The sequence below is a fragment of the Mus pahari genome, chromosome 9 (genome assembly GCF_900095145.1).
Source record: "Mus pahari chromosome 9, PAHARI_EIJ_v1.1, whole genome shotgun sequence".
Taxonomy (NCBI): domain Eukaryota; kingdom Metazoa; phylum Chordata; class Mammalia; order Rodentia; family Muridae; genus Mus; species Mus pahari.
In genome coordinates this window covers 57,768,704-57,793,919 of record NC_034598.1, presented here as the reverse complement: position 1 = coordinate 57,793,919, position 25,216 = coordinate 57,768,704, and the positions used below count along the sequence as shown (strand labels likewise).

Below are 25,216 nucleotides of genomic sequence, written 5' to 3'. Positions count from 1 at the left end.
TAATCTTATGACCCGTGGTCCCCAACAGAGCACTCATCAATGTTGTATGGTTATGGGATCCCATCTGCTGACATATAGACGTAATGATGGAACAATATTATTTTCAATTATTTTTAAACACTAATTTGAGTTAGAAAATCAATAGCTATATTGGTTCATTTTCATTCTCAGATCTGAAGGCTAGAAATCCAAGACCACACTATGCATGGCTCTTGATGGGGGCACATGTGTGCTGAACCATGTTGGAAAAGCAAATTCAAGGGGCAGCCTCACCGTGTAGAAACTCACTTCTGGGGAAACTAGCCCAAGCTCTACTGAGCAGGATTAATCCATTCATGAAGGCAGTGTCCCCGTGTCCTAGTCACTGCTGATGTTTCTGTTGTCTCTGAATACTAACACTCCGGGACTAGTTCTGCAACACGGGATCTCAGGAGCAATTTCTTTGCTCAGCATTTTCTGTTCTCAACAACTTACCCCTCTCAGTTTTGCTTTTCCCTTTCCTCCCAGCTGGGTAGAAAAAGAAATTAAAAAACAAAAAATCCTGCAAAGCAAGATACGAACATCAGCACGCAGATAGCGAAGTATATTTGATGACATGTTTTTGGCTAACATAGCTGTTCCGAGTGACTGGATGGGAAGAGCTTGCCTCAGGCCTTTCTCCTGGTGACCAGTAGATATTCTTTTCAAAGTCAGGGGCACCAGAGTGCCTGGTACTCAGCAGATCTTTGTTAATTGTGTCCTGGACCGCCCCCCCCCCTCCCAGCTTATCACTGTCACACAGTGTTTATGTTCACTTGGCCAATACTGAATACTTACACTGGGCGTGGTGTCTCACACCAGTGTTCCTGCTTGCAGGTCACATGATGCATAAAAGTTTCCCCATACATAATCAACGTGGGGAGCCTGTGCACATCAAGAGGGTTTCAGCCAGAGGGAAATGGCATAATGTGACGGATAATTCTTCAAATATTTCATTGTGATTAGCTAAAAGGAACGTTTAAAAATCCTAGATACTTTTAATTATCTCAGGCAGTAGAAGATGGTTGGCTTTATAAAACACCATAAGCAACCTTAATCAACTTACAGTGTGTTACTCGGTAGCTCAGAAAGCGAGGAGGGAGGGGGTGGAGACAAATTCCTACCCTCTGCAGCCTTCCCACCAGCAATTTTCAGACTAGATCCTGACATGTAAATCATACTCGATCCTATAATCTTGTCCTTATTTTTATTTCTCTGTCTCTATCTCTGTCTCTTCATATCTCTCTTCCCCTCTCCCTCCCTCTCTCTCTCCCTCCTTCCCTTCTCATTCTCTCCTTCCTTCCCTCTGAGGATTGAACCTAGGATTTCGTATTCGCAATATAAACACTCTATCACTGACCTATTTCCAAAGACTAGATATAGATATCGGTATGTAGAGATAGATAGATAGATAGATAGATAGATAGATAGATAGATAGATAGATAGATAGATAGATATTAGAGAGACAGAGAGAGTACGTGTGTGTGTGTGTGNGTGTGTGTGTGTGTGTGTGTGTCTATGTTGTCCAGGCTGGCCTTGAACTCTTTTTGTAACTTAGGAAGATCTTGTACACGTGATCTTATCCCCTTAGCCTGTGGTGTAGCTAGGATTATTGGCCTAGACCACCCAGCAAGCTCTGAATAGCTTGGTGAGATCATGATTCTTTGTCGTGTGAGGACAAGCACTTTGCTTGGGGATAGCTCCCTTAAGTAAACGTAATGCACAGTTGATTGGCAGGATCAGTCAGATGTATCAGGCAACAAAGCCCTCCACTGAGTGGGTGAATGGAGGGCCTGGGGCCGACTGGCAGTCTAGACCTAAGCTCTGTATCAAAGGCGGTCCAGATTCCCATACCTTATTCATGCAAGGGAGGGAGTTTCCCCTACAAATCATTCAAGAGACAACTATAAACACAACCTTTTTCACTAATAACAGTTTCTAATACCTTATGCTGCATAATCAACTCACTGGGTATGCATGCAAATAGTATTATCTCTAGACCTTGGCAGATTTAACTAATCATCTTTGGGTATGGCTTTCTGATCAAAATACTTCAGAGCCTGTTGGGACAGAGCTTAGGGACAGTAACAGAGTATCCAGGGGGAAATGGAGGTGGTGTTTTCTTGTAAATGGCAGGCAGTATGTGAAAGTGATAGTCTCCTCGCTCCCTGTGCTTCTCGCTTCCCTCCATGCCACGTCATCCATGGGAAGTCCCGTTGGAGAAAGAAGCTAAGCCCCTGATGTCTTGCCACAGGCCTGACTCTGTCACTGACGATGTTACAGCCTGCATTCTCTCTGTCTTTGTTTCCTTACCTGAGAGATGATAACAGTGAGATGGCACCGCCCTGCTCTGTTGTTCTGGAGCTAGACGTGAACTCAAGTAAATGCTTTGGCACTCTGACTCACATGTAAAGACAGACACAGCCAAGCACTGTAACCTCAGTGGCCCACAGCAAGAGGAGAGGAAGAGAAAGGAGAATCTGCAGAAATCCTTGGGTAGTTTGTGTGCATTTGTGTGTGTGTGTGTCTGTGTTTGTGTATGTCTGTCTGTCTGTCTGTACGTATGCAAAAAACAACAAAGTACTACAAGAACCAATGCCAAAAGTTGTCCTCTGATCTCTACACACACACCATACACATACGCATCACACATACATATACACCACACATGCACGCCACACATCACATACACATACACCATACACACACCACTCACATATGTCATACATGCCCACAATACACAATTTTTAAAATCCCCACTTCATTATTAACTGAGATACACAAAGTAAATTTCATCGGGAGGATAATATTAAAACAACTGGGGGCCTGGAGTGATGGCTCAGTGGCCATGAGCGCTTTATGCTATTGTAGAGGACTCGGGTTTAGTTCCTGGCATCCACATTAGTTATCTCACAATCTAGCTTCAGGAGGTTTGACACACTCTTCTGTATGCACATGGTGCATACACTTAGACTCAGGCATGTCCACATATACATGAAAAAAGATCTTAAAAAAAAAACTGATATAGTGCATAAGGATTTTTTTCTTAAATGTTCTTCATTAAAATTTTGTCTCTCTGAATGCTGAAAACATTCTGCAGGGCTAATTGCCAGTCAGAAATGAGACTGTTGTAAACAGGCCAACAGTTAACTGTATACATTTGGCTTTTTAGAACTCAGAATGATTTCTGAGCCCAAATCTATGACTACAGAGCACTTTACCATCATCACAAACTCAAAGATGAAGGGTGTTTAGGAGACAGATTTCAGGGGGAGCAGAAAAGTTTGTCTCTGTTGCTTGTTCTTTATTTTAATCATGCATCTTTTAGTGGAAAGAGTCTGTAGTGTTTTTTTTCCCCGTGCCCACTGTAGGTATCAAGTAAGATTTCAGTGTGCAAAAGTGGGCCCTTTCACATGAGATGCAAAATGACTAATTTAATACATCCAGGAAAAGAGCTAGAGTTTGTATTTAAAGAGAGGTGGCCAAACTGAGGGTTGCAGTATTAACCTACTACTCAAAGATGCCCTACATGTGAGCAAAAAAGAAATAATAGTTTAATAGTTTTTTTTTAAAAAAAAAAAAAAACCTTTTATCATAAGAACTCCTATGTATCCAACATACTATGTTTGTGCAACAAGATGGCTTGCTCCAACAATTCAGGGCAGAAATAGATGAATATTCTCTATGTGCCTTCTTGTCTCCAAAGTGCAGAAAATTTGAGAGATGACTCAGTAGTTAAGAGCACTGACTGCTCTACCAGAGATCCTGAGTTCAATTCCTAGCAACCACATGGTGGCTCACAACCATCTATAATGGGCTCTGATGCCCTCTTTGGGTATGTCTGAAGACACAAACAGTGTACTCATATATAAAATAAAATAAATCTTAAAGAAAAAAAAAGAAAAAAGAAAGAAAGGAAAGAACAAAAAGAAAATCGAATCAATAGCAGTAACAAAAAATCAGATCAAAGGATAACAAAGAGGACGAGTATAATCTAATTGTGCATGGCAATGTGAAACCTCTTCCTTTGTACAGTTATAGAGGCGATTTTAAGAGGCAAGTGGGTATCCCCCACTGCAGTGACATGAACAGCAATCTCAATACCACGAGGTTTTGTTTTGTTTGAGATAATACGTGTGCAGGCTTGATCCGTGAAGGCATAGGAAATACAAGCACCGGGGTTTTACAAGAGCACTCACAGGGTAGTGATTCAAATCCACACATGGCTCTTTAATTGGCTCTTTAGAGTATTATGGGATTGATTGCACACAAATGCTGGGGAATCATAGGGACATGAGAACAGACATGAATCAGTCAATGAACTCTTAAAATGGCTCACTTGTGGTGGGAGATCTGGGAGGGAGCAATATTAGGACACAGGGTTAACAGTCATGGCAGTTAAAGCACCAGATCTTCCATCTGAAATTATGGTAGAATCCGAAACTACTGCTGTGTTCACAAAGGTGAGGGGGGGACCCCAAACCTAGTTCAAAGCATTTAATGGCAGAAAGCAATTGATTTTCATCTTAAAGAAATCTTACTTGAGACCATGAAAGTGGCCCATTAGTGCCTTCATTTCATAGCTGGCTCTTCACCGGACTGTCGTCTCCATTAGCTGCTTCATCTGCACGGATTCATAAATGGAGAATAGAATTATGAATCTATTCTTTTGAAGAATTAGCCCTATGCCTTATTCTCAATGATTTCATTTGCAAAGGCAGCAGCTTTCGAGTGCAGTTCAGAAGTGTCTGGAGTCCATCCAGCACCGACACAAGCTCTGCGGTGTTTGGTCTCAGTGAGGTTTGTGTTCAGCTGCGTGTTAACCCCTTAGGAGGGAAATCCTTCATCAATGGCTTTGACAATAATAATAAAAAAAGACCCTGATTCTTTTTCTAACCACAGCATCTGAAGAACACCTACACCCACCACCATGTATATTCATGCTTCCATGGCTGTGCATGGCAGGCAATCACACTTGTAGATGGCGTGTAAAGATGCTTAGTTATGATACTTCCTGAATTAAGCTTAAACACCAGCTGCATCATGGGGTCCATGTTGTCACTCAGTAGTATCTCACTGTTCTTTCCCTTTCAATATCAAATGACCCCAAGGACATGCTTAGTCTAATGTGAACTCAGCTGACCTCTGGGCACAATAAGAGATTAGACATTTATGCTGTAGTGTGTCATAGCTTCTTTCTGGCACGTACTGGCTCTAATAGATTGCTACTGTATAAAATCGACTTGGGCAGTCAGAGAAGTCTCTGGACCAGGTCCTTGATGGTAGAGAGATGCTAGGGGCTATGCTTCTGTAAGAGCTGGTTCTAGTATTTCAGGGCTTTGAATGAGCCCAATTCCCTTCCTTTGGTGGAGTCAACAAAAATCCTCCTCACCCAGCCTCCCTTATTATGGTTTAGGTGGCCAGTAGGCTCCAGTTTTGAAGATTTGGCCCATAGCTGATGGCTGTATTGGGGGGGGGGTGACTGGATTAGGAGGGTGCTAGCCACCATAGTGGGCTACGTCATGGATGGTTTATACACTGAGTGTGGGGTAGAAGGGTAGCTTATGTCTTCCCCTGACCTTCCTTCTTCCCGGCCCCCTTCCCCACGCTTCCCAAATACCATAAAGTGAGCAACTTTTCTTTCCCCTTATGGATAATAGCTCTGCCTTGTCACAGAGCTAAAATCAATGGCCAATGACAGGGACTGAATGAAGCCTGTGAGGCAAAACATAGCCTTACTTCTTTAGCTATTTCTCTCAGCCATTTTCTCTCACACAATGTCATTCTCTCACACAATGACAAACTAACTAGCATACCCCAGGCTGGCCCTAGCTGTTTCAAGAATGCTGTCATAATGTCCTGAAAGAAGCACGAGAGGACTCGCAGCCAGCATCCCCTTTAACATCCCCAGGAACTTAAATATTAACACGAAGGCTGCAACCTGGGTACCAGGTCTCACAGCAGCAAAGATGCCCTTCCCTTTCCCCGCCATTCTTCGACAGTAGGCTTGATTATTTCCAATGGGTCTGCATCATGACTTAATTTGTGGAAAGATGAAGCTGTGTACATTTAGACAATGATCGCCTACCCAAGAATGGCCCAGGGCCAGAAGCAAAGCGAAATGATAAGATAAATACCAAAATATATAATGTGTAGGTTTTCAAGGGGGCATTCCACTCTGACTCCATTTAAGTTTAATGATAATTCGGTGACCATTGTTTCCTCGCAGTTGGATGTATCTGTCTTCCTTTGGCAGACACAATAGTTGGTTCAGGTGACGATAACGAATACCATACACTGGGCGCTTACACGGCAGAGATTTATTTTCTCATGTTTCCAGAGATTTAAGCACAAGACCGAAGTACGCGCAAGTGCTGGCAAGTACCAGCAAGGGTTGGTTTCTGGTGAGGGCTTGCTCTGGCTGTGGGCATCCAGCTGCCTTCACTTTGTGTGCACACACAGCAGACATCGATGCTTCATTGTCTCTTCCTACAGGTGCACCTGTAGCTCATCAATCCACAGCTTTCACTCTTAGAGCCTCATCTAACTCTGCATCTTGGGGTCCCATCTCAAAGCAGCACATTCAAGTTAGAGCTTCAATATATTAATTTGGAGGTAGGAAAGCACTTGGGCCTTCATCATAGATTATAAAAATGTGGTCCTTGTTTAATATTTCTTTTATTCCTGAACTATAATTTTTCAACCATAGAGGAACAAAAAACAATAAAATCTGCTTTTTATTACATCGTTGATATTTTTAAAACGTAAAAAACACTTCATGCTTTAAGCCAAACAACACAACTTCACCTTTTGACTTTTCTTATCCTCTATAGTGATAAATGAACTTTTAGTAAAAGATCAGACAACACATATATAGGATATATGCAAACACAGATATAAATACTGCTTATTTTAGTTCTTCTAGAAGCAGGGATCTTTAAAAAGTCTCTATTGTTCAATAACCAAATAAGAATGAAAGTGCTTAAATAGAAGAATTCTGATGGTTTCTTTGTCATGTCTAAATTTACCTCAGTTTTATTTTTTATATAATGTTTTCTATTTGGGGAAGACCACTACTAAAAGTTGTAACTCATTAAAACAACAAGTATTTCTATTAATTTTAGGTTGCTACCATAGAAAAGTTGGTAGATGACTAGAGACAACATGGCCCTGCTTTTATTTCTATGTAAGCAGTTTCTCAATTCGAGTGATGGTCACATTTTAAGCAAGGATGCTTGGATGACTTAGAAAAGATGCGGTTTACAGAGGCTCCATTCTAAAGGTATGGATCCATCAGAATCCTTGCAACTTTTCTAAGATTAACGAGAGGAATTTTTCTATTCTGGAAGCATTTCAATTGCTCCAAAAGAGTGTACATGTTATATTAAAACATAAAGATAAAAGAACACATGCCATGGCTTAATCACCCTCCGTGTAGGAGAGGTGGTATGGACTAGCCAAAAGTGTTTACTGGACAGAGATTCCAGACACAACACTGGTTTAAAAATACTTTTCAGTTGTCGGTGCTCTCCATTCTGCATGCTGCCCTTGGAGACGCCAAGGCAGAGGGAGCTGAATATATCACATCTCTGACCTCAGCCTGGGTTAGCAGGGAGACGGAATAGCAGAGACAGAGCAGTGCCTGCACCAGAGACAAGATGGTAACTGGCAGCCTGTGAGGACCTACTATGGGGGAATTATCAACTTTATTAAATGAGAAGCACCTAGGCAACAGACAAACAACACCTTGGGGGTCTCTGTGAAAACACAGTCAGATGTGGCAAGATAGAAAGGGTTTTGCACTCATGAATGGATTCACCTCATGGTGGATTGCCAGTATGATGGTGAAGGTGAGAGGTGGGGCCTATTGGAGGAATGGCGCCACCAGAGAGGTATGTTCATGGAAGCTGAGTCTTGCTCAGTGTTCTCTGGCCACCATGATGTGAATTGCTCTGTCACAGTGGAGTAACATGTCTGAAACTGTGATCTAAATATGTACTCTCAGGGATTTGGGTCACAGAAACATGAAAGTAACTAATGCCTTTGCTTGCTTTGAGCATCAGTACCGTTAAGTGAGTTGATTTGTGTGAATGGACACATCCTGTAAAATACATAGCACTACACAGAAGTCTCAGCCACAGCAAGGGTTCTCATTCCATCCAACAGTCTTCAATTGCCTCTCTCATGAGACATTTCGGTGTTAGTGAATTACGGTGCCTGTGATTAACTTGTGTCCGTTTGTCAGAAACTCTCCTGACTTCAGCTGTGCGAAGGCCTGCGTCCCAGAAATCCCACAGTCCTCCACAAACCTAGAAGAATGTTTGACTTAGCAACAAGAATGCTACTTAAAAATAAAATCAAGTAATCCTACCATCTTTCTTTCTCCACTTCATCGGAAGAAACCATCCAGGTATGTCCAGAAATCCTGAAACAAGGAGAGTCTCTCTGAGAAAATCAAGTTTGCCTGTGACAGGAAGGGGATGGGAAAGTTCTCAGCCTGTGGGTCGTGCCCTCTTGGGGGTGGGAGGGGCAAGGAGAGGGGCTTAAACTACTTTTTCCCAGGGGTGGCTTAAAACCATCATAAAACACAGATATTTGCCACAACAGTAGCAAAATCACAGCTATGAAGTAACAATGAAAATAATTTTATACACTGTTGCGGATGCCAAGAAGTGCTTGCTGACAGGAGCCTGTTATAGGAGCCCGAGAAGCTCTGCCAGAGCCTGACAAATACAGAGGCAGATGCTTGCAGCCAACCATTGGACTGAGCACAGGGTCCCTAATGGAGGAGTTAGAGAAAGGACTGAAGGAGCTGAAGGGGTTTGCAACCCCACAGGAAGAACAATATCAAACAATCAGAACCCCCAGAGCTCCCAGGGACTAAACCACCAACCAAAGCATGGAGGGACCCATGGCTACAGCTGCATATGTAGCAGAGGATGGCCTTGTTGGGCATCAATGGTCCTTGGTTCTGTGAAGGCTCAATGCCCCAGTATAGGGGAATGCCAGAGTGGGTGGGAGAGGGAGCATCCTCATAGAAGCAGGGAGAGGGGAGAGGGGAGTTCTGGAGGGGAAACCTGGAAAAGGAGATAACATTTGAAATATAAATACATAACATATCCAATAAAAAAGAAAATTTTGTGACTGGAGTGATTACTGTAACCCAAGGAGCTAAAGGGTCACAGCCATTAGGAAGGCTGAGAACCACTGCTCTAGGGGGCCTATTTGGTGGTATCTTTAATAAAGAAACTGAACCCCGGGTTCAGGATAGCACCCTCAGAAACAAAGCTGATTTGCCTTTGTAAGCCCATTCAGTAGGTTCTGGTGAGTCCTGTTGGTGGGAGTGCTAATCTGCCTGCCCACAGAACATGGTGTCACAAACCTCTGCTCTCCCAGCCCCTCCTTACCCCTTTCACTCACATCCAATGCTCTGTCTGCTATCCACACTCTTACGCCATGATGTGAAATGTTCAGCCCTGTTAAGATGCTGTAATACTTAATCTTCACCCCATTCTCCCTTTAAATAGGAGCCAATAACATAACCATCATTCCCCAAACTGCAGACTCTCAGCCAGGCTCGGGCTAATCACCTCAATTGCAGATACTCCCTTCCACCTACCCCAGAGCAAGGAGAAGAAATGGTGTAGCTGTGCTTCCACACTGCCTCTGTGACTCCCGTGTGGCTGCTGATACAGCCAGATCAAAAGTCTACTGCTTGTTTTGGGCACTGCTCATTGGGTGCAGGCGTCATCTACAACAAGATCATGGACACTTAGCAGTAGAAGGGGCAGAGAGGAGACAGAGTTAGTCTCTCACTTTGACCCAGCACAACCATTTATGGCAAAGATAAACAAACAACTCCTCTCTTTGATCCTCGGAAAAGACATGAATGATCAGAATGATCTTCCTATGGTCAGAAGAGACTTCAGTGGCCCCAAAGCTAATTATGACATAATGCCGGTCAGGCAATCTGTGAACTGACCGGACAAGCTGGATTGGTTTGCTGGTGAGTCAGAGTAACTCAGGCCTCTTAGGCCTGGGATGAGCTGTAGTCCGTTCACACCTGGTCCCGCTTACCTGTGGCAAGCACATTCTTAAAATGAAGTGTCCACACTCACCTGGCGAAGCCTTGGTCCTCACCAGGGCCGGGCACAAGAGTCTCTGAGCTTTGCAGCTGTATGATGAAGTGTATGATGCAGTGGAATAGGCCCTAGGACTTGGGCGGTGGGAAGGGCAGCTAGGAGAAGACCTATTTCCAAGTCAGTGACTCTGGAAGGAATTAAGTTGTGGGTGTTTTTAATGATTCCTGGTTCCTTCGGCAGGGTAGGGATCAGTAGTGTGCTGACAGATGTTTAACAGCAGGCACCCGGGGGAGAACAAAAGCAAAAACAAACCCTGACTTGTGTGTTGGCCCATTTCCACCATGTAAACACTCCCACTATGAAATCTCTCTGGCTCTTATGTGCCTTTCTGAGGGATCCTCCGTTCCCTTCATAGAGAAGCCTCTCACCTGATGGATATTATGGAAATATGTGTATCAGGAATTTAAAAAGGCATGAAAATTATTTCAACAAGGATAGTATATTGGAAACTTTACTTGCCTTTCTAGATTATCTATTAGCAGTTCGGTCGGTGTCTTGGATAAAATTCAGTTTCCCGGGTCCTTGTGGTAAGGGCTTTGGCCCCAGTCTCCTTTTCTTCTAGCTTCCTGGGGAATCTAGCATTCTGCAAAGTTTGAACTCCCTGCTTCTCTGTGAATACGCTAAAATGCTTCACGCCCCCAAGTCTCCCCACAGATGGGTTGCTCTGACACGTTCTCCTCAAGTTCAAGTGGATGCCAAGCACCTAATCTCTGAGGCTGCACCCTCCTTGTTTAGTCCCATCTGAAAGCGACCATCAAAATCCAATACATCGTGTCTCAGTCCAGGCTGTGATTTGTTTAACTTTGGGATAATTATCCTTCTTGTGGCTCCTAAGATGTTTGCTATGTACTATGTGCTCAATAAATATTTCTAAGTAGACAAATAATCCGCGAATGATAATTGTGCTGGTCTCTTGCTTGTCTTTCTGGTGGTGTGACTGATTCGCTCCCCCAGGTTTACATGTTTAAGTTCTTTCGTACCTGGCTGTGAGTGCTGTTCTCAGAGGTTAGTGGATGTTTAGGATGTGATGGCTAGCTGATGGAGGTGAATTTCAGGGGAGGGGCGGATTCCTGAAGGGATATCACCCCTGCTACCAGCTTGACCGAAATGGGAACAAGGGATCTGTCCTATGGTTTTGGTGACACAGTCCAAGCTGCTCCAGTTTCCTCCCGAACCACAGAAGACTGAAGTCCCTTGAAACCTTGAATCGAATAAGCCCTTCCTCTCATAAGTTGTTTATGTCAGGCATCTTGTCCCAGTGAGGGGTAACTCACACAACCACTACTTAAATTCTTAAAGTCTGAAACCCTTCCGTTGTTCATTGAAAATAATACTGCTCAGCACAGCACTACAACAAAGGAGATTCCTAGGGGTCGCCTAAGACCATTGGAAATATCAGATATTCACATCACGAGTCATAACAGTAGCAAAATAATAGTTATAAAGTAGCAACAAAAATAATTGTGTGGTTTGGGGTGACCACAACTTGAGGAACCCTATGAAAGGGTGGGCGTGTGTGTCAGAGCATGCTGCTCGCGGCTTTAGTTATTTAGTTTTGCACATACTGTGTGCATCGTTGTTTCATACATGGGGATATTTATAAGAGGAAACTTACCAGGGATTCCATGGAGATGGGGCCGGCCATGGTTCTTTCCTTTTCTTTGTGATGATCAAGCAGGGTAATTTTGTTATTTTACACTGACACTAAAGGTAGCAAGAGTCTTCACCCGGGGAAGTTTCTCTCCAGCACAGTAAGTGGGTTACCTTTCTCTGGTGAGATCGGTTTCCTGGTGAGAGTCTCCAGGGCACATCCCTCTCCTTCTCTCTTCTTCTTCTCTCCTTCTCTTCTTCTCCATCAGCATCTGCCAGGAAGAGAAGAGGAGGCAAGGAACAGCATTAGCACAGCTTGCCTGTGCTGGAAAGGCTCTTGGCATGGTCACTTGCCCTGATCATCGGGCTCTTATTCAACCAGCGCCTTTCAAGGAAGACTCAGCAAAGCCTTTGAAATTAAGACAGAGTGTAGACTGTGGCTGGTCTAGTTTGTCTACCTTAGAAAGAATACTTTTTTTTTTCTCTTAACATATTGCTACAAACTGGGGAGTGGGGGGGCTCTCTTAGATGAAAATTGCCAGTCCATTAACACTAAGCCTTTAAAGACATGATACAAATAACCGTAGGTTCCTAAAGAGGTCAGCCTCTCCCGAAGGCAGGTTCGCTCCGAGAACTGCATTGGCATGGATATGGTGCGGAGACTTAGATTAATTTTACTGTCATACGGAGTATCTGTGTTTGGGGCCTGAGAGTTCAATCGATTCTTTTCAATTTTCCTCAAAGAAAATTCCGATGTCACCAGACACCGTGGAAGAAGTAAAGAGCTGAGAGACGGGTGCCACAGCAGGACCGTGACAGTGATGGTAAGTCTTAGAATGACACCTGAGACTTAGGGTCTGGGGCATTATGTCACTACTCAGTCCTCTTCACTGGCTGCAGCTGCTGTGGTCTAGCCTGGATATGGTAAACAGCCGCAGGAGTCAGAAGATTCTGGGAGGAGACAAAAATCATGGAAACTGAAGCAGAGGTCGGAGGCAAAGTGGTTGTGTGAGCGGGGATGTTTTCAGCCTTCTGGAAGCTTCCTGGTCTCCAGGCATTCACAAGGAGGAAACCATTCATCCCATGGAGACCTGGCACTTTCGCATCCAGTTCTAACTTGGGTTGCTGGTTTCTGCTGTATAGATGCTTTGGTTCTGATAGCGTGAAGCTCCGAGGTAGGTGGAGAAACTGGCTAGTTAGGCTGGCCCTTGACTGAAAAATAAGAAGGGAGGGATAGTTATCATCATATAGTTTACACGTATATCAAAACATCATGTTACACACACCAAAAACAAAACAAAACAACAGACTTTTGTGTTTTTATTTTTTAGAAAGGAACGTAAGTCTGGGGATTATAGACAGCACTATGAAGGTAACCCCTCTTAGAGGAAATCTTGGGCATAATTTTGCTATAGCTCCGCTGCCCAGCCCAAGCAGAAAAACATTTCTGCAACTTGCTTTGCAATGCTGACGAATTCCCACAGGCTCATGACAGTGAGACTTCCTGTACAACAGGCTGCCTCTCCGGATTTTTAGCTCCTCACTTGTAAGAAGTTTGACGTGGAAGAAGATGTTTCTGTATCTGTTCAATGCATTTGGCTCCAAGGAACAGAAACCCAACCGCCCCGGCTTGGAGTAATTAGGGTAAGGTGAGATTACCAAGGGCGTCAGAACTGGCTGGTCTAGTTGAACAGTGATTTCTGACAGGGACCCATGCTCTCTTGCTGTTCTGCTGGGGCAGTTAGTTAAGTTTGCTCCTCCCGGGGTTTGGTTTGGTTTTTTCTTTTTGTTATTTTTTTCCTTTTATTGAAAATAGATTTTTATTCTCACATAATATATCCTGATGACAGTTTCCTGTCCCTCCAATCCTCCCAGTTCCTCCCCATCTCCTCCCCCATCTGGATCCTCTCCCTTTCTGTCTCTCACTAGGAGACAAGCAGGCTTCTAAGGGGTAATAATAAAATATAACATAAAAGATAAACTGACATACTGAAATTACAGACAAAATAAACAAGCAGCAGGAAACGAACCCAAGAGAGGACGCAAGACACAGAAATCTACTCGTTCACACGCTCAGGAGTCCCATAAAAAGACGAAACCGGAAGCTGTACTATGCACGCAGAGGACTTGCAGCGCCACGCAGGCCCTGAGCATGCTGTATCAGTTTCTGTGAGTTCGTGGAAGCGTTGATTCTGGTGATTTAGAGGGCCTTGTTTCCTTGGTGTCTTCTCTCCCTCCCTCTCTCACATTCTTTCTACCTCTTCTTTCTCGGGGTTCCCTAAGGCCCGAAGAAGGGGACTTGCTGGAGATATCCCATTTAGGGCTGAGTATTCCCAGGTCTCGTATTCTTTGCATAATGTCTGCCTGTGGGTCTCTGTGTTTGTTCCCATCTGCTTCAGGAGGAAGGTTCTCTGCTGATGGCTGAAGGCACCGATCTAAGACTATAGCAGAATGTCATTACGGGTCATTTTATTGCCTCCCCTCCCTTTGCTTAGAACAGTGTAGTATTTGGGACTACCCTAGGTCCCTGGGCTATCTAGTCTCAGGTTCTTGGTCACCCATGTAGTGTTGCATATGGATTCTATCTTGTGGTGCGAGCCATCAGTCAAGTCAGATACTCGTTGCTCCTACAAGATTCATGCCACCATTGCCCTAGCAGGTCTTGCAGGCAGGCAGGACACCATTGTAGATCAAAGGCTTTGTGACTGGACTGGTGGTATTAGTGTTCCTGTCTTGGCAGTGTGCAGAATATCCTCTTGTACCAAAGACCACAGCGGTCAAGACTCTGTAGGTACCAGCTTTACTTCTCTACGTGCAATAAGTGGTGTCGGTGCTGCCTTTAGCAGTGAGGCCTTGCTTTCAGTTTGTGGAGAGCCACCTAGAGTCTTGACAACAGCCTGGATTGTTTGGGGATTCCTATGGGACACCTTTGACTTAACAACTCAATTAGATGTTACCTATTTCCTGGACTGTAAACTTTGGTGACAAGAGAAGGCCAGTTGAGGCTGAATTCATGCCATTACTTGTCAATTTTATTTAGATTGCCTTCATACATGTATATATTTTAGGAAGCATCCTCTGTGTTAGGTTCTTAATTTTTCCTGTCTCTCCCATGTTCTCTCTCTCTCATCTCCCCTGCTCTCCTTCTCCCAAGGTGATCTTCCTGTTCCAGCTCTCCATCCATCCATGACTATTCTGTTTGCCTTTTAATTACTGCTTCTATTTCTCTAGGAGTTATAGGTCAGTTTAAATTGCTTGTCCAGTCTTGATGTACCACTTTGATAAGTGGGATGTTTTGAGAAAATTATCCATTTCTTTCGGATTTTTCCAGTCCGGTAGAGAACAGTGATATTGAGAGTTACTAATAAGCAGTATTTGTTGATCCTCTTTTTTTGTTGTTGTGGTATGTGTGTGTGTGTGTGTGTGTGTTTCCCCTCTTATGACTTATTGTTTCTGGGATTATTTATTCCTTGTGTTTTCTTGGATGTGGTTATCCTCTTACATTGAAGTTTTCTTTCTAGAACTTTCTGTAGGGCTGGATTTGTAGATAGATGTTAATTAAATTTGATTTTATCATGGAATGTCTTATGTCTTATTTTCTCCATTGTGATTGAAGTTTTCCTGAATAGCCTGGGCTGGCATCTGTCATTTCTTAGAGTCTAAAGCACATCTGTCCAGACTATTCTGGTTTTATAGTCTCTATTGAGAATTCAGGCATAATATTAATAGTTCTGCCTTTATATGTTACTTGGACTTTTGCCATTGAAACTTTTAATGTTTTCTTTGCTCTATACATTTAGTATTTTGATCATTATGTGGTAAGGGCACATTTTTTCTGGTCCAATGTATCTGGTGTTTTGTATCCTACTTGATAGGCAACATTATTTAGTTTAGTGAAATTTTCTTCTATGATTTTGTTGAAAATACTTTCTGTAGTTTTGACTTGGGGTTCTTTTCCTTCTTTTATTCCTATTATTTATACATTTGGTATTATTATAGTGTCCCAGATTTCCTGGATATTTTGTGTCAGTCCTTTTTTTTTTTTTTTTACTTTTAATCTTTTAATTTAGATTTAATATCTTCTTTGACTGATGTATCCATTTCTTCTAGTATGTCTTCAACGCCTGGGATTCTTTCTTCTTGTATTTCTTTCTTGTATTCTATTGGTGAGGCCTGCCTGTGGTTTCTGTCCTAGTTACTACTTTTTTTTTTTTTTTAATTTCCAGATTTCCCTCAGTTTTGGTTTTCTTTGTTGATTCCATTTTTATTTTCAGGCATTGAATTTCCACTGTCTGTGCTCATTTTCATAGATGTCTTTAATGGATTTATTAATTTCCTCTTTAAAGGCCTTTATCATATTCCTAAAGGTTACTTTAAGGCCTTTTCTTGTGCTTCAGCAATGTTGAAATACTCAGGGCCTGCCATAGTGAGGTGACTGGGCTCTAGTGGAGGCGTACGTACCATCTTGATGCTGGCATCTGGGCATCTGGGTCTGGAATGATTGTAATTCTAGGGGCTGATCTCTGTCCTTGTCTTTGTTGAGTGAGCCTTTTGTTCCTTGGTTTCTGGTACCCTGATTCTTAGGAGAGTGTGTTGCCTGGTAAGAAATTCTTCTGGGATCCTGATAGGTATATCCACAGGGGGTTCCAAGTCATATGTATTCCTAGATATTGGGAGCTGACAGTTAGGAAGGGGGTGGGCTGTGAGGGGTGAGGGAGTCCGCAAGAGGAAGGAAAGCAGAGCATTCCACCAGGATCTGCTTCGTGCCCATGGGGGCAGGGAGTGGGGTGATGCTGCAGCAGGTGTTCCAAAGAACTAGGAATGAGACTGGGGGTGGGGGTGGGGTGGTTTGGAAGGAGCTGAGAGAGAGAGAGGTGAAGAAGATCTGCAGTTAAGCAGGGAGTGCCTGCTGGAGTTGGGGATCTGGGATAAAACAATGAGTGGGGAGAAGGAAGTTAGGAGGGGAAGATCTGTGCATCCACTGGAGATGGGGAGTGGGGAGGGAGGGCACCTCAGGTGCTCTGCTGCAGATCCAGGCATGAGACTGGGGCATTGGATGTGGAGGAGAGAGAGGAGGTATACTTGAAGATCTGCAGTTAGCCTGCCAGTTTCCCTGGCCATCAGAGTCTCCTTTTGGGAATTTGCATAGCTGCCAGGAGTGTTTGGAACCTATCCTCTATCTTCGCTCACTTGAATGGCAAGGATAAGGCTGTCCTCCTGGGCCTTTCTTAAATACTTTTCCTAGAAGTGTTTTTTCTTTCTCTCTGTTTTCCTATTGACCAGGATTGTTTCACACGTGCCTTTCCTGACCAGCCCTTAGGGAGAAGGATGACACTGACAATTAGACTAATTGGACTCACTCCCTTGGAACTCATGCTCTCCAGAGCTTCCTCAGGGAGAGATACATACGGGAACAAATTTTGGATTCTGATAGGATTAAGGAAAGATGGCAATAGATGCCAGCTTGTCACCAAGAATCTCTACAGTTCCCTTGGATCGTGGAGCCCAACTCCTCTCAGGTATGAGTGTTAGTGTCTGAGTCAGGGTTTCTATTGCTACAATGAAATAACATGACCAAAAAACAAGTGGAAGAGGGATGGGTTTATTTGGCTTCACTTCTACTTTGTTAATCATCAAAGGAAGTCAGAACAGAAACTCAAATAAAGCTGGAGCCTGGAGGCAGGAGCTGATGCAGAGGCCATGGAGGGAGGAGCTGATGCAGAGGCCATGGAGGCAGGAGCTGATGCAGAGGCCATGGAGGCAGGAGCTGATGCAGAGGCCATGGAGGGAGGAGCTGATGCAGAGGCCATGGAGGGAGGAGCTGATGCAGAGGCCATGGAGGGAGGCTTACTGGTTTACTCCCTTGCTCTTCATGGCTTTCTCAGTCTGCTTTCTTTTTAATTTATTCTTCTTATTATTTCATGTGCATTGATGTTTTGCCTGAATGGATGCCTGTGTGAGGGTTCCAGATCCTCTGGATCTAGTTTACAGAGCTGACATGTGGGAGCTGGGAATTGAATCCTGATCCTCTGGTAGAGCAGCCAGTGATCTTAACCACTAAGCCATCCCTCCAGCCCCAGCCTACTTTCTTATAAAACCCGGGACCATCAGCCCAGGATGGCACCGTCCACGAAGAGCTGGCCCCTCCCCCATCAATCACTAAGAAAATGCCCTACAGCTGAGTCTTATGGAGGCATTTTCTAAGTTGAACTTTCCTTCTTTCAGAGGACTCTAGCTTGTGCCAGGTTGACATAAAACTAGCCAGCACAGTCATTATCTAGGGGACATTTCTATGAACTCTGAGTTGGAATTGTCTGAGGTTTGTCCTCCCGGGAGAAGAGCATTGTGGTGTCATGTTTACATTGTCAGTTTTTGTCTTCCGTTGGTGCCAAGTGCATGTGGTTGAAGATGTCAACTTTTAGACTCATTTAAAAATCCCGGAAGAAATAAAGACAACCTCTGAACGCAGGAAGCCAAAGCAGATAGATGGTTGGGTGACAATATTTGACTTTCAAGACTTTAAAAACTGCTTAGATGGAGTTTCCAAAAACTGGTGACCGAGGGGTCCTGATGCTGACATCATTTAATCGCTTAACCCTTCGCACCTCCCTGTTCAAAGAGTTTACAACATCAAAGGCCTTTTCCTTTGCAAGTATGTGTGTCAAACTGATAAAGGAGACTCCTGCCAAGCAGTCCTACGTGGGCAGAGTAGGCCACTGATACCTTAGCTTGAACTTTTTTCTCTGGAGCTCTTACGTCCATTTAAATAGATTTATTTAGTTTCCATGCCTCAGATCCGTGGGAGCCGCAGTGATAGAAGCCAGGAGAAAGTGGGGGTCATTTCAGGTGAAACGGAGGAAGGGGAAAAGTATCTGTGGCTCTCGTGAACACTTGAGATTTGCAACCATCCCCTGGCTACGTTCCAAGGAAGCTACAGACATCTCAAATTCGTGATGAGACCAACTTCAAGAGACAGAAACAGAGGAAAAACTTCAGACTACTCCAGGCCTGGGAAAGAGTCTGGACTGCCCCTGGGACAAAAATCTTTGAGTGCTAATAGTTGAGAAATTCTGAGCAAATCTGGGTCCATCTTGATTACGCTAGGGGAATCTAGTAGAATGGAGATTAGACCTTCTTCTGCCTCGTGGACACAATGTCTGCCCCCTCCATCCCTCTCTTTTCCAAGTAGGGTAACTTGAAAGGAGGCAGTGTTACTACATGACAGTGCGATCTTAGTGGGTATAAGGTCAGCCTTGGGCTGAGAACATTAGGCCAAAATATTTCAACATTCATAAACTTTTTATTCCGATATCTGCCCTTTATACTGTATGACAATTCCAACGTAGTATCTTGTAATCAGACACATTAATACACCTACAGAAATATTTGATGATATTTCTATCAAGTAAACTGTCTTAAGTACCAGATTCAGAGCTTGAGCTAGGTGCTGCTGCTGAGTGCAGCTTTGCCTATGGTTCTCACGCTCTTCTGAAGCCTCGAGGTCTTGCAACGATGGATGATGGAGTGCTGTGTTGTAAATGTTAATCAGTATTTAAAAAAAAAAAAAAACTCCAATTTATGATGTCATCTAGTTGTGTTCCAAGATCAAATCTACTTTGCCTTTCCCAACATTTACTGAGGGTTCTGAAGAATTAATGAACACATAACGCCACTTAACATACTCATGGAATTAAATTCAATAGCTCCTCGAAGGGACAATACCCGGGGAGAGATGCAACATTCCTGTGTTCTATTTACACATAATGGATTTTTATCCAGGCAACCCAGGTGCAGTTATCACAGTCTAAAATAGCTCTGCAAAGGTCAGCTGAAATGCTGGATCTGTTTGACCCGAGCATAATGAAGCGAAAGCTTGCCCTTGAGTCCTCCTGCTGACGGAAGGGCCACCCCAGGTTTGTAACCGTGGGGCTTTGGGTGAGAAAGCTTTCTTTATCTCCATAGGGAAACAAAGTCAATGACACTTGTTTATGAAGTGTCCTGCAGGGATCCATAATAATAATAATAATAATAATAATAATAATAATAATACATTTATAAGTCTAGAAGGTATGGTTCTTGTTAACACACAAGATTCTGGATTCAAAAGCTATCAAACATCAGCTCCCCAGGGCCTGAAGAGTTACAGCAGGTAAGGTAACCAAGGGTGTCTGAGACACTTGCTCTCTAGTGAAACCACGTCTAGCATGAACTTGAAGTGACTCATCTCTATGTTTTTACCTACCTTATATTGTTACATATTGTGTAGACTGATTCTCTAGTCACATATGCTGGGGAGTAAAACATGAACTTTGAATGGAGCTTTTTATTTTTTTTTCTTTCTTCATTTCATGTGGTTTTCAAAGGGCTTCGAGATCAATGTTCGTGTCAGCCCCAGTTACTCCTGTGTTTTAGAGCTCCTCGGTTTCAGGATTCAGTGTAACCCTTCATCTTGGTATTCATGACAAACACATTACATGAGAAATAATAAATTGTGGATAGATAACACTTTGCTTCTAATTATTTCAAATAAGGCTTCATCCCTCTTCTACTATTTCACCAGTGAATAACTCTTGTGGTATCATTTTCTTTCCCAGTTCATTGAAACCTTCAGAACAACTCAACTCCTTGCAGCTTCTCCAGTGGCCAGTGCCTCATGAGGTCCCCTGTTGCCTTGGTCGTGACCCCTAGCACAGTGGACTCTTGAAACTTACAGGTTTTGTCCAAGGCCAGGTAGAGTAACATGACACAGGTGAGTCTGGATCAAACCCTGTCCTTCCTTTGAAATGTCCCCCAGAACCCCAGCTGATGATAGCTTGAAATGACAGTGCAGGGCAGAAGCGAATTCATTTTGAGGTTCACTGTTAAATATAATGACTGATTTTTCTTTTTAAGCCTTGGACATGGAAATCTACATTTCTTTCATTGTCCGTCTGTAGCTAACCTCCCTCTGTGGAAGAAGAAATCTGATAGAAATAGAAAGTCATGGAATAGATGAGTAAAGAATGCAGACTTAATTATTTCACTGTGTGCACCCAACCCTGCAGTTCGACTTGAAGCACAGCAGAAAGCTGAGAGTTTCTACGCTTAAGTCTACCTGCGGCACATAGACACCACGCTGTAAGTCAGAGACACCGATACTCACCTAGATAGGATTTTAAAACATTTAGCAATAAATACGTGTCGGTCCTATAATGATGAGTACCACAGGTGCTAGGGATTAACCTGTTCAACACTGTGGAATGGGTCCAGAACGAACAGTGTAAATGAGTTATCATAATCATTTGGAGACATCGGTGACTTGGAACAGTGTCTGGCTACACCCCAACCCTTGTTAGCACCCCAGCCAATGGCTCACTACCCAAATGGCTGCTATGTATATTCATACACAGGAAAAAAACGTATACCTCCCTCCTCAAGGTAACATGTGGTATCCTTTCTTTCTCAAAAGGATCCAAGCTTCCCCTAGGGTTATCGAAACACTGAAAATAACTACCCTACAGTTTAGGTGAGTAGGACAATAGCCCTAAAGTCTGTCGAGCCTTAAAAAGAAGAAACAAGATTCTAAAAACTGAGGGACAGTGTCCAGCACCATGGGACACACCTAGGACTGAAATTATTAGCCTTCACTCTTGAAGCCATCTGTGCCCCTCCTTTGTGACACTTTCACAAATGGTATTTCTTGGGTTAGCTATGCTCTGAGTTGTCGCCAAAGACTCAGAACATTCGGTGTTGTTCTTTTTTACTCTGCTCAGAAATTTTGGAAGTTTCCACCTGTTATCTTGAAAGTAAAATTAGGTCATCTACATTCCGTAAAAGCTTAAACAGAGGCCAGATTGCTATTTGAAGGGAAAATACTTATGTTTGGATAATTACATCACCTCTAAATTGGAATGTTTAGTATGAAACTCTTTAGGACAGCAAGTCCCCTGTAAAAGACTGTTCCCAAACTGCTTCTGGGTGCCAGTTTGGAGTGGAAAGGTGAGCTAAAAGTAACCACGACCATACGGGATACTGCTAAGATCTTCCTTGGGTACCAGCTTCTTGGTAGCTGCCTTAGTTAGGGTTTCTATTGCTGTGAAGAGACACCATGACTATGGCAACTCTTATAAGGGCAACATTTAATTGGGACTGGCTTACAGCTCAGATGCTTAGCCCATTATTCTCACAGAGGAAGGCAAGGCAGCATCCAGGCAAGCATGGTGCAAGAGAGGTAGCTGAGGGTTCGACATTCAAATCAGCAGGCAGCAGGAAGAGAGTGAGGCACTGGGCCTGGCTTGAGGTTCTGAAACTGCAAAGGCCATACCTCCTAACAGCTCCACTGCTTATGGGCTTATGGGGACCATTTTCATTCAAATCAACACCCCAGCCTAGAGCCTTCCCTGCTGAGCATTGCAAGGGCATGGTGGCCTTTAATACACACACACACACACACACACACACACACACACACACGCACGCACGCACACACACACACACACACACAGACACGTACACATGCATATGCATGCATGCACATATATAGATTTTGTCTTTCTGAGTTTGGGCCACCTCACTTAATATTATGCTTTTCAGATCCATCCATCTTATTGAAAATGCCATGATTCCTTACTCTTTGAAATATTCTATATTCTGGCATTCTAACATTCTATAGTGTGTATGTAATATGTTTTTGTTATCCATTCTTCTGTTGATGGACATCTAGGTTGGTTCCATTCTCTTGCTACTGTGGGTATTGCAGCAGTGTGTATGTGCAGGTCTCTCTGTGGAGTAATATAGAGCCCTTTGGGTCCGGGCCCCGGAATGGGATATTTGGGTCATGTTTGCTCTATTTTTAATTATTTGTGGACCTTCCATACTGCTTTATCGTGGCTATACTCATTTAAACTCTTATTAGCAAGGAGTAAGAGTTCCTCTTTCCACACATCCTCTCCAACACTTGTTGTCAGCTTTCTTGATGCTAACCATTCTGACTGAGGGGAGGTGGGATCTCAAAGTAGTTTTAATTTTAATTTCTATGATGGTTAGGGATGTCCATCTTTTAAAAAAAAATATGCTCTGATCATTTGTGTTTCTTCTTTCAAGTACCATTATCTTTTTAGCCTATTTGTTGATTGGCAGTATAGAATCCTTTGTGCTTTAAAAACAAAATTCTTCATAAATTCTGGATATTAGCTCCCCCCCCCCATACTGGTTCTATTGCTCGACTGTTTTTTCTTCTTCAACTTGACTCAGGCCAAGCCCAGCTAGGAAGAGAGAACCTCAACTGAGAAAGCGCTTCTATCAAATTGACTTGTAGGCAAGTCTATGGGATATTTTCTTGGTTGCTGTGGGAGGGCCCAGCCCACGGTAGCCTGTGCCATCCCTGGGGATATGCTCTTGGGTGGTATAAGAAAACACGCTGAACAAGCTTTGAGAAGTAAACCCGTTAAAGGAACAACTCCATGGCCTTTGATTCAATTCCGGCCTTGAGTTCCTACTGACTTCTAAGATCCAAACTGGAACCAACTTCCCTGAGTTGCTTTTGATCATGGTGTTGTTTATCACAGCAATAAAAGTTATACTAAGCCCCCCTCATCTGACACATAGCTGCTAAAGACTTTCTCCTGTTCTATAGGCTCTGCTGATGGGTTCTGTTGCTGTGCAGAATTTTTTAATCTATGCAGAGCCATGTATTGATTCTTGGGATCAATTCCTGTGATCCTGGAGTTCTGTTCAGGAACTCTGGTCTACAGAGATACCTTGAAAAGCAATCCTTCGAGGTTTTAAGTAAGTCTTTGGCACACTCTGAGTTGATTTTTGTACAGGGTAAAAAATATGGATCTAGTTTCACCCTTCTATAAGTAGCCAAGTTTTTCAGTACCACTTACTTATTAGGCTGCCTTTATGTCCTTTGCGTGATTGTTGCCATTTTTGTCAAAACACAGGTATCTACAGTAGTGTTAGTTTATTTGTGAATTCTCTATTCTGTTCAACTTGCCCACCCATCTGTGCGAGCACTTTGAGAAGAGCAAACATCAGAACTATGTTGACCTCATGTCAGAAATGCAAGGTTGGCTCAATATACATAAATCAATAAATGCTGTCCATCATATAAACAAACCTGAGGACAGAAATCACACAGTCATCTCAATTAGGTGCAGAAACATCATCTGGCAACATCAAACACAAAAATTCTGGAGACCCTAGGAACAGACAGAAGAGCTCAAAATAATAAAGGCTCTATGCACCAGCCTGCAGGCAATAGTATATTAAACAGAGGTGTCTGAGAGCAGTTCTTCGGCTGGAACCAGCCATAACAATGTTAGAGGTTTGTCCTTGAGTAACCCAGATGATTGCAGTCTCACCCAGGCATGGAACCACGGGGCTATGGCTCAGGAAGTCTATAAGGAAGCAAAGTCAAGGACACTTGTTTATAAGGTGTCCCCTGATCCAAAACAATAATAATGACATGTTTGTTTATAATCCCAGAAGGTATGTTTATTGCCAGCACAATTGTATACAAGCCGAGTCATTCTCTTCCTGATTCAGAAGCTATCAGACATCAGTTCCCCAGGGCCTGAGGAGGTAAATCATGTAAAGTCAACATTTCTAACACCGACAGTTTCATGATCCTGTTCACTAACACGACAGTCTTCATCTGGCTTCTTGAGGGCTTTGAAGATAAGATTTAATATTTTGAATCACATTCAGCTGTATCTCAGTAATTCATGGGTGAAGCAAGGACTTGTCACAGTCCTTGAAAGCATATATCTTCTGTCTTTATGCTATTATTGTGTTGATGTTGATTAAAATATTTAGATAATTATATTGCTTATTAAACTTCTCTGAAGAAGAATGAGATGGCACCGATGATGATGATGATGAGAAAAGAAAAGGCAAATTGGAAGAAGAATTAGAAAGAGTTCAGCACACATACAGTAGAGGACTTCCGGGTCTGTGTTCATTCAGAGATGATGCACCTAACCCTCAAGAGACTGGAGGCTCCAAGGAATTTAGAAGTCAGTTGGGGTGAGGCATGGGGGCATCCACTTGGAGATGGGGTAGGGTGGAGAGGAGATGTGAGATGTGAAGGAGTCGGAGGGTAGACGAGTGGGTAGGGAGTGGAATATGGAGTATAAAAAATGAATTAAAAATAAAATTAATTTTCTGAGGAAACGCCAGACTGATTTCCAAAGTGGTTGTACAAGCTTGCAATCCCACCAGCAATGGAGGAGTGTTCCTCTTTTTCCACATCCTCGCCAGCATCTGCTGTTACCTGAATTATTAATCTTAGCCATTCTGACTGGTGTGAGATGGACTCTCAAGGTTGTTTTGATTTGCATTTCCCTGATGATTAAGGATGTTGAACATTTTTTTCAGGTGTTCAGTATTCCTCAGTTGAGAATTCTTTATTTAGCTCTGTACCCCATTTTTTAACGGGGTTATTTGAATTTCTGGAGTCCAGCTTCTTGAGCTCTTTGTATAT

General features: G+C 43.2%; 1 long non-coding RNA gene across 1 annotated transcript; it reads right to left on the bottom strand.

Annotated features, from left to right (window-relative positions):
• Positions 1 to 6,831: 6,831 nt before the first annotated feature.
• LOC110327131 lies at positions 6,832 to 13,510 on the bottom strand. The gene is made up of 4 exons (XR_002380810.1): positions 13,411 to 13,510; positions 12,438 to 12,963; positions 11,926 to 12,023; positions 6,832 to 8,444 (listed from the first exon to the last, which is right to left on the bottom strand). It is a non-coding gene; the product is annotated as an uncharacterized LOC110327131 (long non-coding RNA).
• Between the last annotated feature and the right edge of the window lie 11,706 nt (positions 13,511 to 25,216).